This window comes from Cicer arietinum, chromosome 1 (genome assembly GCF_000331145.2).
Source record: "Cicer arietinum cultivar CDC Frontier isolate Library 1 chromosome 1, Cicar.CDCFrontier_v2.0, whole genome shotgun sequence".
NCBI classification, from domain to species: Eukaryota; Viridiplantae; Streptophyta; class Magnoliopsida; order Fabales; family Fabaceae; genus Cicer; species Cicer arietinum.
The window spans coordinates 13,940,022-13,945,502 of NC_021160.2; the positions used below are offsets into that span (position 1 = coordinate 13,940,022).

General features: G+C 29.0%; 2 long non-coding RNA genes across 2 annotated transcripts; both read left to right on the forward strand.

The window, feature by feature from the left end:
* Nucleotides 1–618: 618 nt before the first annotated feature.
* Nucleotides 619–2,310, forward strand: LOC140920231 (uncharacterized). The gene is made up of 3 exons (XR_012162953.1): nucleotides 619–896; nucleotides 1,526–1,702; nucleotides 2,291–2,310. It is a non-coding gene; the product is annotated as an uncharacterized lncRNA (long non-coding RNA).
* Nucleotides 2,311–2,316: 6 nt separating this feature from the next.
* On the forward strand, nucleotides 2,317–3,007 carry LOC101496586 (uncharacterized). The gene is made up of 2 exons (XR_189342.4): nucleotides 2,317–2,602; nucleotides 2,758–3,007. It is a non-coding gene; the product is annotated as an uncharacterized lncRNA (long non-coding RNA).
* The last annotated feature ends 2,474 nt before the right edge of the window (nucleotides 3,008–5,481 follow it).

Genomic DNA, 5,481 nt, shown 5'->3' on the forward strand with positions numbered 1-5,481 from the left:
TTTTTAGGTGTACACACTTTAAGTCCTTGAGAAAGTAAAAGATAATGATGTAATAGATAAAATATGTTGATGGTGTAATAGAAATACAGATATAAGCATAAAATAGGTGTTGTGAATATAGCATGTATGTATATCATTATTTTAATTAATATATTATATTTATCACATTAATATTTATTTATTTATTTATTTATTTATTTATCATTTAAGGTGTAATACCTCTGATCCTATTTATAAGAAGAAAAATAAAACATCAAAATTAATGTATTTATTAATTATTACAAGAAAACATTGGTATACCTACGGAAAAATTACCCACGGATGTTAGTATGTGAGTAAATTAGTTTTTTTCTACGGAAAAACTTTGTTTATTGCTTAAAAAATAATTTGTTTTTTTATAATTAATTTCGACGATTATTCCGTAGGTAACATTAAAAAAGTTCGTGGGTAAAGAAAAAAAAAATCGCAACCCACTTAAATTAGCGAGATTTATTCGTGTTATTTTTACAGCGCTTGTGTTTAAAGCGCTAAAAGCTATGGGCGAGCGCTTTTACAAAAAGCGCTATAAAAGAGTTGCATAGATAATTTCTTTTTTTTTAGAAAATTTTTGTGTTGAGTTTCATAAAAAAAGGTTTATGTGAAAATCCAAAATCTGTTCATTCTCAACACCAAAAAGAACTCATTCATTCAAAATTACAACCTAGACAACCCTAAACCCTTCTTTTTCTTCTTCCAACCTCCTCCAGATTGCAACTCCCTCCGTCGACTCCGACCACTCTCGTTGTGTTGTCTTGTTTGCTATTTCACTGTGTCGTTCTTGCTACGCCGCGTTTCAATCGACAATTGCTCCGCCGCGTGGAATCCTACACGTCCCTCCCGTTGTGTCCAAACCACTGGTATATCTTTTCAACAAACCCTAATCCCCAAAACCCTGAATTCAATTTCGAACAACCATAAATTCATCTCTCTCGTTTTACTTTGCGATTTGCAATAGCAAGTAAATTCTATTCTCTTTCCAAATTATTTCAGTTTGCGATTTTATTATTTAATTTGGTAATCTTGCTTGTTAAGTGTCATTAATTCACGATTTGCTGAATGAGGTTGTCAGTTTGCGATTTGTTATGTTTTTGAGCTGATATGAGTGCTAATCTAAAATTTCAATTTACATTGACTTTGGTATCTATCTTTCTGCACGGTAATCAGTAAGTGAGTGCTTACCTCTTCCTTTTCTGAAAGGATGAATTACTACATTTCTTTATAAGGTGGATACTCATATTTTCTTGATTACTGAGAAGATCTTTGCTTATTTCTTTCAAAAAATTATAAAGAAATGTAGTAATTCATCCTTTCAGAAAAGGAAGAGGTAAGCACTCACTTACTGATTATTGTGTAGAAAAATAGTCAAATAGAGAATGAGTAATCACTTGACACCTTTTTCTTGCTAAAATAATCATGGTCGACCATGCCATTAAATATAGCAAAATCTCAAGCCCTGATTGCCGCTGAAGCCATCACCATCTTGCAGATGCTCATGAAAACCTGCCCACCAAGTTTCCATGAGATGGCAGATACTCTTCTGCACTGCTTACTAGGTTGTTTGACTGTCACCATTAAACGTGGAAACAACCTCAAGCAAACAATGGGAAGCCCTAATGCATTCTTCCAGTTGACCATAGGCAATAGCCCTCCAAAACAAACCAAGGTACTCCAGTGAATAATTAAAAAAATCTGCATAAGCACCAGTAATATATCTTAGCCTTTGTATTTGGTTAAAGTTCAATTACTTTTTAAGCTGAAACTACTCATATAATTTTTTTTATCCTTATAACTTGTGAGAATACATTTACGTACTCTACATCTGTCTGTGCAGAATTGTTTCTCTGTTATAGTTTCTTTTTGTTACAGTTGTGACAGCTCTCATAAACTGAATGGCTATTAGACTTGGTTAATCAGAATCAATTGAGTGTATAAATAAATATATATGGAACTGAAGCTTCTCAACTGTAAATTCAATTTCAGTTTCACATTCAATAACATAATGCATTACTCGTTTTTGTTTGAATTCAAACATGATATATAGTGCCCTCTGCTCCACATAATAAATTCAGATTGGTCTTGTTGATTCTATCATAGACTTCCATAATTGGCAACCTGACAAACTGCAGAATTCATTTTCCGATATTCCAACATTATATATGAAGTTATTAATTGATTTATATGTGGTCTCTAGTGAGGATTTTATTGTATCATACAAGATTACATATGCCATTTATATTTTTGCATTTGGTAGGTAGTGAACCATAGTACTTTATTTCTTTGATGGATCATGGATCTACTTAGTCTGCTTTTTTGAGTATGTAAAAATTGAGGTGGTGGAAAATGAAATGTGCTTCACTGTCGGTTGAAAACAAATTTTTACTTTGCTCCTTTTTCACCTTCACACTAACATAAGTTGATTATTCAGTCTTAATTAGTGGATTATTCAGTCTTAATCATATTAGGGCTGCAGAACACTCTCATTTGAGCATCCCAGAAACCGGATTTTGGAAGAAAAGAAAGCAATACCATCAACTTCTGCAAAACTCTCTTATTTTTGCTTCAGGTGTTTCTCTGAACTTTTCTTACCAGAACTTGACGCAAGATGCACACACTACAAGTTTGCTAAATATTCATTTTTTTGTTGTTCGAGTGTTGATTGTTAATTGGTAAAAAAAGGGGTGTTGGCTGGTAAAATAGCTTTCTATGTTGAATTTACAGTTGGGACCGCAACGACATTTGTTGGTTTGGCAGCATGTCGTGCATCTGTAGTGAAGAAGAACTCTTCTGCCTAGTCATCCAACAACTTAAATTATAGTAACAATTTTGACATAATTGTGAATTTGTGTTAAGTATTGTATCCAAAACCTCATCGGGCGACCTTAAGTTAGACTCTTTTGTGCATAATAATCACTAATTTCATTTATTCTTTGTTAGGTTAAGGCTTGTTATATGTAGTTAGTTTCCTCAATATGATTGTTGGTTTTCAGTTTAATTTTCATTGTGAACTTTTTAGGGGAAATTACATTGATTTGATGAAATTACAGTTATTGGTCTTTTAATTAGAGTATGCTTGAAACGTTTCACGCACACACACACACTTTTTGATCAATTAACTCTATACGAGCCCGTCTTTAGTTGAACTGTCACAAATTATATACATGTCAAATTGTCAATGTCTCAATACCACTGAACTCTTGTTTAGTTTAAAAGGATTGTTGTAAGAAATGAACCTAAAAATTGTCAATGTCTCAATGCCACTAAACTCTTATTTGATACATACAAGCATGGTATTGTATAGTATTTCGTAGCTCTTTTCTTTTGATAAGTTTAGGTCCTAGCTTATTTGGCTTATTGAATATGAACTCAAAAATGCATATTAAAACTAATAATGAAAAGATGTATATATGAATGTATAACTCTATATTGAATATGAACTCTATATGAATGATTTGAGAAGTAGAACAATGAAGGAAAAATGAAAGATAAACTTTGAATAAAGGTAGATGAATAATGCATGAAAGAGTTAATTTGTTTGAGTTATGATGTGGTTTAGTTTTATTTAAAATGTTTATTTTTCTATATTGATGTTACCCACAGAAATGCCATTGGTAAGGTTTATTCATGCCATTTTCGTGGATAATTGTTTTCTTTCAGACTTGACATTACCCACAGAACTATCTTCGGTAAAATTACCCACTGAGAAGTCGTGATCAAGTTTATCTACGGATACGTAGTAAGTATACATTATTCAAGGCTTTTCCGTCGGTAAAAAAATTCCTACGAGCCAATTATCTACGAACTCGTGTCCGTAGAGAATCCGTAGATAATTTTACGTTACCTACGAAATGTTTGTGGGTAAAGTCAAAATTTGTTATAGGTAATGACAACTTTTCTTGTAGTGAATATATCTTTATTAAAAATTAAAAAGTATGAGATATTACATATTCATTAATAATAATAAAAAGACAAACATCTTAAATAAATATATAAAATAATTTAAACAATAAATAAATCTTAAAATCTAATTTTTTTCTCATTTATAAAACCAAAAAAAATCTTATAAATAAAATCGAGGGAGTATGTTGCTGTCAAAAACAATTTTCCTTAATAGATAAACAAAGAGACGGATGAATTCAAATCCAATATAAACATTTAGTAAATTAATGACATTCTTAATAGAAAAAAAAATGATGGGAACAGAAAACAATGATTTTTTTTTCTTTCAATATCTTCATTTTAAAATTTTATTTCAAACTACTCCATTTTTAAAATTATCAAAGTCCACATTTACAAAAGCGAATTTCTTAAAAAAAAAATAAATTTAAAATAATTTTTTTTTAGATTAACAAAATATATTTTTCTATAAAAAAACGCAAACACAAATTTTAAATTATATAAATTTAAAGTATATTTAGCTATAGAACCAAGTTTATTGTTTCATGCACCATGAAAGAATGACAATTTCGGTTAAATTGCATGACTGGGTGAATATTAGATTTATCAAATTCAAATTTAATCTTGTCCATGCAATTTTCCAACTTAATATTTAATCTATATAATTTAAAAATTTTGTTTATCTTTTTATGATTTACATATATGTATATATATATATATATATAATTTTTTTTGAAAAATTCTTTAAAGAAGTCTCTATTTGCAAAGGGGACATATAGGTTTTTTTTTTCAATAACCACTTTTTGAAAAAAAAAACACCAAATTACCCCATTTAAAAAAAAAAAAATACCAAAATGCCCCCTTTTTATTTTTAGTTATAAGTGACTGAGAATTGTACCGTGCACCACTCCATTTTTACCTCCCACCCCCTCATTTTTTTCTAATGACTATTTTACCCTTTTTATTTTATCACTCTCTTTTCTCACCCCTACTTTCGAAACTTACAAAACATTTATTAATATTCGAAAGTTTTAAACTTTCGAAATAATTAAAAGTGAGTTTTATTATCTATTCGAAACTTTTGTTAAATTAGAAACTTTCGAAATATAATTTTACATAAATAATTACCAATTTCGAAACTTTCGATGAATATGAAAGTTTCGAAGTTAACATTTCCAGAAAGTTTCAAAAGTTTGGAAGAATTTGAAACTTCCAAAACACGTATCATTCGGAACTTTCGTTGAATATGAAAGTTCCGAAATAAAAATTTCCAGAAAATTTCAAAAATTTGGATGAATGTGAAACTTCAGAAACACATAATTTTCAAAAATTTCAAACATTCCAAGTAAGTTAATTTCGAAAATTTTCAAAAAATTCAAAACTTTCGAAATTTTCAATTCATTTTTAGAAAATCTGAAAAGAAACTTATGAAATTAGATATCAAATTTAATACTATTAATTTATTACTATAAATATATTACTATTTATTACTATAAATTTATTATTATAAATTTATTACTATTTATTAGTATTAATTCATTACTATTT